Genomic DNA, 7,646 nt, shown 5'->3' on the forward strand with positions numbered 1-7,646 from the left:
TTTATGTTGTGACTTTGTCTTCAAGCAAACTAAACAAAAGACCTGAAGGTTGAGCAGCATTGCTATGGTTACCTTGTTTAAAGGCCATTGTTAATAAAGGAGAGAAAATTGGAACTGAGAGAGGCAGTAATTGTAGAAGCAGAGAAAAGGTTAGACTGCTGCTTTTCCTCAAAACTTGATGTGAACTCACTTCATGTTATGTTCATTAAATATCTGTTTTAAGGATGCCATCTTAACCCAAAATATATAGTTAGGAGGCAGCAAACTTAACAAGAAGTGTAGGTTTTGTAGAAGGGCAGCAGTTATGTTCTGAATTCCTGGGTGAGGGCTCTGGATGGAGTTCAGTTAAGCTTTAGAGTGGGAGGTTTTCACCCTCCTTTAGTGTTTTGAGAAGAGGTAATTGATTTTAAAATGGTTGCAATGTGCCTTTTAAACCAAATATGTTCTGATTTTACTTCCCTGTTCTTTATCATGGGGCATTACATACTCACATGGGACCAGAACCTTAGAAGCAAGGAATGTGAGCCTGAGCTTCTTGCAGGATTTCAAACCCAGGCTTAAAGGTTTTAATTGCAGTCAGCTAACATAGACCCCCCCATCCAAGGGTAAAGTGGTGGCTTTTTAAAAATCATAAATATGCCCACAGTCTCTGAAATGGAGAGAACTCCCTGCACTGGTGGTGTGGTTTGTGGTGGTTGTGACTGTCTTTGCCTACACAAAGACCCCCATTCAAATCTGCACGGAATGTTTTCTGGTTACATCCTTTGTGGAGCAATATTGTTGAGTTCAGAGGAATTAGACCAAAGCTGACTGGTGCCCTCCATTTATGTAAAAAGGGCTTGTTTACTTTGAAAATATGGGTTAACTGAATATCAGCTTTCATGTTAGCCTACTTTATCACTTAAAAGAGATGTTTTTCAATTAAACTAAAAAGATATTACATACCAAAGGTTACAGAAACATGTTCTTTAAAAATTAAGTTAAATTAGAAATGACATTTCCTCTTCTAATATTGATGTTGTAGCTGAGAGTTAAGCTATAAAAGGAGTCAATTAAATTCTCTGCAGCTTTGCTGCAAAATCCAAATTTAAACTACATAGTAATGCAATCATATTAATACTGGCAGTTTCAGACCACTTATTTCTAGAACCAAACTGGGGCAAAAACCGTAATCCAAAGCCCCATTTGACTGATTAATAAATTCCTGTGATGCCAAGACGTCTGACATGGGAAGACTTGGAAGGGTTGTTGGGAAACCGCAGTGTTTATCGGTATTAAAAATGAGCAAATCAAATGTGCTGTACCCCTTTGCTGCAAGATTTCTCCAGTAAATCTGGAATATTTCCTACTGGTGCTGGTGTCCTGTCTCCAGGAATAACCCACACCCCTGTACCCAGGAGCTGTAGGTTTGGTTGGTCATGGTTTGCAAAGAGAAATCAGGGAGCACTTTTCTGAGGAGGAAAGATCCCCACATACTAATTTTGTTAGTAGTTTCTTTAAACTTACTGACTTTGAAGATTCTGAATGGATTTGTAAGCTTTTGGTTGTAGGTCCTTGGGATTTTGAAAAGTTGGCCCTAAACATGCAGGGAAGGGGAACAGTGTAAGTAGAAGGTCTCCTCTAGCTCTCATCATGTTGTCTGGGTTGACTGTGAGAGAAGCACAGGAGCAGAGGAGGCTTTGGCAGCATTTTTGGGGAAGAGGAGCCCCCTTCAAGACTGTAGCTAAAATTACATATCTGATGTGAGAGCCCAAATCCTGATGTTCAGTGGGACATGAGCTCCCTGTGTGCTTTAAGGGCTTTGAGAACTTCCCCATCTCCTGTGCTCTGCAGGCACCTGGAGGAGAGGTGCTGTGGTGTTACTGCAGGTTGGGTCAGTGGAGCAGAGTAGAATCTTAGGAGTTTTTCCATGTACAAAATGGTAGTGGGAGCTCTTCCAGCTGAGCAGGAGGCTGTGCAGGGTGGGGTTGGGAGGCTCTTACACCCTGGGGTCATGGGAGCCCAAGGAGCCCCAAACGTAAACCCATAGAGAAGCAAAATGTTTTATCTGGTTTCTCCTCAACAGTTGCTGTCAGACTTAATTCTAAAGCTCATCTGTAATCCTAACTCTTCGAGTTTGCTCAGTAACTGCATTTTATAGCTTAATTTTTACCACTTGATTATTTAATGGAGATTTTTAAAGTCGTGTACTGAAAATTACCCTGCTTGGAAATGGTTAAAAACTGCAGAGAATTCTCTTTCCATTTATAATTATATATTAAATATCTCCTGTCTGTGCTTCCTGCTATGGCAGTATTTTGTGACCCATCTTTTGTCTCTTCTGGTCACCTCTGCAGTAGCCAAGACCCATCTTTTGAGCCTCACACTGTGCAGACCCAGGAGGAAGAAGAAGTGGTCCTCGTCCTACAGAATTTAAACTCTCTGAAAAATGGTGATGAAATAGAAAAGTGGTGTTAATTTCAAGCCCCATTAGAAGCAAAAGGACAGATATTTATAACCATCTTCTGTGCTATAGTTTGGACCTTTGATATTTTGTTTTAGTGTGGTGCTTAAATACTGGAATGAGGAGTGCTCTAGAGGTCAGAGAGGAAATGGGGAGTGAGTGCTTGTTAAATAAACGTTGACAGGAATCTCACATTAAACTCTTAAGAAAAAAAAGTTCCTATTGCTGTAGTGTCAGCTGTACATTTGAGGGACGCTCCTCCCTCCTCTGGCCGCTTTATGATCAAAGTGGGTAGGTTCTGCCAACCCTGTTCTGCTGCCTGGCACCTTGGTTAGTCCTGCCCTGCAGAATTATGTGCAGGACAGAAGAGGAGCAGGATCTGGCCCAGCAGATTGGGGAAGATTTGCTGCCTCTTAGATAAATCCACCTCGGAGTTTGTTCAACGTCAGAGCCCCAAGAGCTGCTGGGACCCTTGTGTTTGGGACGCCTGGGTCCCAGCTGTGTCCTCCTCCTCCTGCTCCCCTGGTGTCACAAGGTGCTGCTTAACACCTCTGGGCTCCTGACACCACCTACTGCATTTTTTTATAGGATCATTGTTCTATATAATGTTTGTCTCCAGCAGCTTTGAATCATAGAATCATAGACTCATAGAATTGTCCAGGCCGGAAGGGACCTCCAAAGGTCATCTAGTCCCACCCCCCCGCAGTCAGCAGGGACACCCCCAACTAGACCAGGTTGCCCAGGGCCTCATCGAGCCTCTCCTTGAATATCTCCAGGGAAGGGGCCTCAACCACCTCCCTGGGCAACCTGTTCCAGTGCTCCACCACCCTCACAGTGAAGAACCCTCTCCTAATCTCCAATCTAAATTGACTTCTGTTGTGTTTGTTTAAAGTGGTTCCCATTCCCATTCTCTCAGTTTTCTGAATTGCATCACGAGTGAGCTCTGAGGGACTGCTGGAGAACAGAGCTGAGGTGGTTTCTGCTGCTCTGTGCTCTCTTGAAAGCCAGCTGCGCAGTGAAGAACAGAACTGTTCCTGATGAGAGTGGGTTGGTTTAAATACAAACACGGACCGTGTCTGTGCTCGTAGCGATCTGACCTGTGATCTAAACTGATGGGGTTCTGCCCTAGGGCCACCCAACCACTCTTCTGGAGTGGTGTAATTGCAAGGCGCCCTGGACAGCTGCCTGCTAGTCCTAGCAGAGGCTGCAAAACAGAGGATTTGGTTCCAGTGAAACTAGTATTTACCGAAGCTGAAAGTTAATCTGATCCTGTTTGTAGCTGGCATTCATATAAATCATTTGGACAACTTTGTACAAAGCCTGCTCTTTATTCTGTATTTATCCAGCCCCTACCCCAACATAATCCTCATCCCTACCTGACGGCTCCTGGTGTTAGTGCGTGGCAGTGTTTAATCCTAATGATGCCCTGACACGTTTCATGAGTGTACGAGGCAGATCAAGCATTCAGAGCTGTTTCCCTGAACATCTGTGCTGGCAGAGTTGTATCAGCCAGCAGTGAGAGGGGTGTTCACCCAGCAAAAGGCAGCTACTTGTTGAACTTGCACCGTGGAGAACAACAGATGAGCCAAGTAAAGCAAACACAGGGAAAAGAACCAGTAATTTCTGCTATGGTAGAGTTTGTGTAATACAGGTGGATACAAACTTAGTGTTCCCATACAATAGATTGAAGTGAATCTTTTGTTCTTACATAGAATCTAAAAATGCTAATGCAGCTATATAGATTCAATCTTTCCCACTATAAAGAGGGTTATAAATAGAAACATATTTAACCATAAAATGTTTTGCAACAGTGAGTGAATAGGAGGATTTCCATTTTGTGTCTAAGGAAAGCAAAGACTCAAAGAGATGGACATACTGATACTGGGTTTGTTTCTGTCACACTATGAGCTGGGAGCGTGGCTGTGACAGGCAGTTCTCCTCTGGAGTCTCACTCCCTCAGCAATCACTCCAGAAAGCCCATTTTGATTTCAGGGGGACCAGGGCTGCCCCCAGGTGCTGACAGATTTGTGGCAGTGCTGCCTGAGCCCTGCCAGGTGTGCTTTTAGGGAACATCACAGCCACTTCCCAAACTGGTTGTTAAAACCACCTCCAGCCAGCCCTTGTTCTCTGCCAATGTGGGTCTAAGCAGGCAGCGTCTCTTCCATCACCTTTGCCACCCCGTGCAGTAAAGCTCCCACCTGGAATATGATTCCTTGACTCTGGAACATGGTGGTGCTGCTGCCTCATGCAAAAGGAGTGACCCCAAGGAGTGCTTTGAGCCCCTGGTGTGATGACATCCCGGGTAGGAAACAGAGCTGGGGGCAGCAGGGTGGAGGGCTCTGATGTTTCCATGTGGAACTGGATGTCCACATTTTGGAAGGGTCCACCCCCTCATTTTATTTCCAATCTCTTGTTTTCTCATGTGTGAAATGGCAGTGTGATGTGATGCTTTCCTTCCTCAGAAAATGCTTCCAGTTTCATAGATGAAAAGTCTTTCATAGGACTGATGTATTTTATTTTTTCTGGGAAATCATAACTCAACCATGAAATTTCACTTTTTCCTGTTGCTGGCTTCAATCACTTGTGCTTTGCTCAACAGGAATTCCCCTTGCTTCCCCATGTAGAATAAACATCATTTAAAGTCGCTTTGTCTTTTTGAATTTTGGAGCTCCGTCTTACCATAGCAATGTCATCGCAGCTGTGATGTATTAAAGATGTAAGAATGGCAAGTTTTACATTTACATTTAGCTCTCAAATTTTGCAATATGCAGACAAATAGAGATAGTAGCTGTATTTTCCAAGGAAGATGAGCTGTTGAATTATTTTTAAGAAAACAATGTTAACAAATTGGAAAATACTATATACAGTGGATCTAATATGCCAATAGAGAAAATTTATTTTCCTCTGTTTTTCTCTCTGTTTGGTTTTTAGCCTACCTGAGGATGTTGTGTGACACAGCCAGCCGTAATGGTACCAGCCATTAGAGTCTAGTGTGTTAATAATCTGTGAATTAAAGCATCCCCTGGCCAGTTCTTAACGTGATGGATGGTATCAGTGACGTGTGGCTGAAGGGTCCCCGAGCAGGCTGGGACACTGCAGGCCGGAGCAGTTGGGAAGGTCTGGTGTTGTCAATGACCTGCTGGTGGTATGGAGGGACCTGGAGGGAGGCTGGAAACAGCAGCTTAAGCTCTGTCAGATGTTGGAGCCGCTGCTCCACATGGAAACCTGGCAGGAAAAGCACGTGGTTCTGGGGGTGACCTGAGCAGGAGGTCATGGAGAACTTCAGAGGAGGCTGAGGGTGCTCATCGCAGCACCAAGGGTGAGGGCTGAGAGACCAAAATACTTAAGAGTCCTCTTGACGAAGAAAAGCCCAAGTCTCAACATTAAAAATAGATGCTTTTCATCTTGCATATGATACAAAATCTCTTGTGATACGGTATTTTTTTATTATACTTTAGCAGCTCCAAGGAGTCTTGGATTAGGCCTGTATCACAACAATAATACACAGGAGGCTATGTTTTGTCTTGCTATGACACCAGCTAGTGTTGTTTTTGATCTGCAGGCTCTGAAGAGGGATGCTGCATCTTCTGTGGAAGGTGTTATGAGTGCAGATTAGTTAGACAAGTGCTGGAGTGAATGCATAAGTAGTGATTTTGCATAATGAGGTATGTGAAATCCCAGTGGAGGTTGTTAAAACAGATAGACAGCCTGTGGTAAACAACAAGGAAGGTAGGCTTTGAAAACAGATGGCTTTGAAAACCTGGCAAATGACTGTTCCATACTTAAAAATCAGTTTTGTTAGTGGAAAATATCTTATTTAAAAAAAAAAAAAAAAGTGAAAAAGCTTAGCCTGCATATTTTCATCAAGCTGCATGTGTTAATAAAGTTCTGTGGGTAACCATACATCATCTGTCTTCCCTGCTCTGCGTGTGTCTGAGCGATGGAGGCCGTGGACCCAGTACCTGGAACGTTCTGCAGCCATCCATCGGGCTCCCTTCCACAGCTCCTGCTCTCTGCCAGATGTGTTGGTCTTCATTATCGCTGTGACTCCCTCTAGGTGTGCACTTTTCATTGGGAAATTAATCTTTGCAATCAAAGGGTTAATCCATCTGGAAAGGCAAAGTCCATGGGGGAAATGGGAATGTGGCAGGCTATTCCTGCTGGTTGGAGAAGGTGCAGAGAAGCCTGTTGCCATCTGAGATACTGCAGAGCTCAGGTTAGAGTTGGCCGGAAGATGAAATTCTGGTTTGGACCTTTAAAACGTACCTTTTTAATGTGTTTTTTATGCCTTTGGTGTGAGCAGTAGGAGGTGTGAGGCTGGGACCAGCCTCTGCTTTGGTCTGTTGAAGTCACATCAGTCTGGAAGGTGCTGGTGAGCTGGCATTTCTGGTGTCACCTGTCTGGGGCTCACGCTCTGTGTTCTCCTGCAGAATAGCTGCAACGTGAATTTGTATGGTATTAGCTCCAAATAGAATAGTTATTGCAGTGTTTCCAGATGCCCAGCTTGGGGGGGCTGGATCTCAGCGTGCTGACCTTGAAGCTCTCCCTGATAGTGACTGTGACAGTCCCTCCCCCACGGCCTGAACTGAGGGTTGGAGGCTGTTTGAGCAGTAAAGTAAAGCTTTTTGTTCTTTTCCAGTGTAACCTCAAAAAGCTTTCCTGTGTAGGTGCAAGTTACTGAAGCTCTCCCTTATAGTGACTGTGACAGTCCCTCCCCCACACCCTGAACTGAGGGTTGGAGGCTGAGGAGTAAAGTAAAGCTTTTTGTTCTTTTTCAGTGTAATGTCAAAAAGCTTTCCTGTGTAGGTGCAAGTTACTCTACAGCCTGGGGTAAATAAGCTTTCATTTTCTTAGTTATTTTGGTGACTCCCTTAGAAGGAGCCCAGAGATGCCTCTCTGGACCCAACTGAAGGATTGGGCAAGTGGTCCCATTCCTTTCTGAAAAGGACCACATGGGGAAATGGGATTCCTCAGTCCCCATCTTCTGCTGGAAAAAAGGCAAGTTCCTAAGATTTGGGAATAAGAGATGGGTCATCCCATGTGCAGAGAAAAATCAGGGACAAGGGGAACTTGTGAAACACTTTGCCTGGCTGATGTGCAGGGAGATGGAGTGATAACCGCAACAGCAAAGCCCCAGCGATGGCAGTTCCTGCTCTGAAGCCCTGCTGTCCCCTGCCCTACTGCTGCCCAATTCATTAAAAAT

Source organism: Calidris pugnax, unplaced genomic scaffold (genome assembly GCF_001431845.1).
Source record: "Calidris pugnax isolate Ruff unplaced genomic scaffold, ASM143184v1 scaffold133, whole genome shotgun sequence".
NCBI lineage: Eukaryota > Metazoa > Chordata > Aves > Charadriiformes > Scolopacidae > Calidris > Calidris pugnax.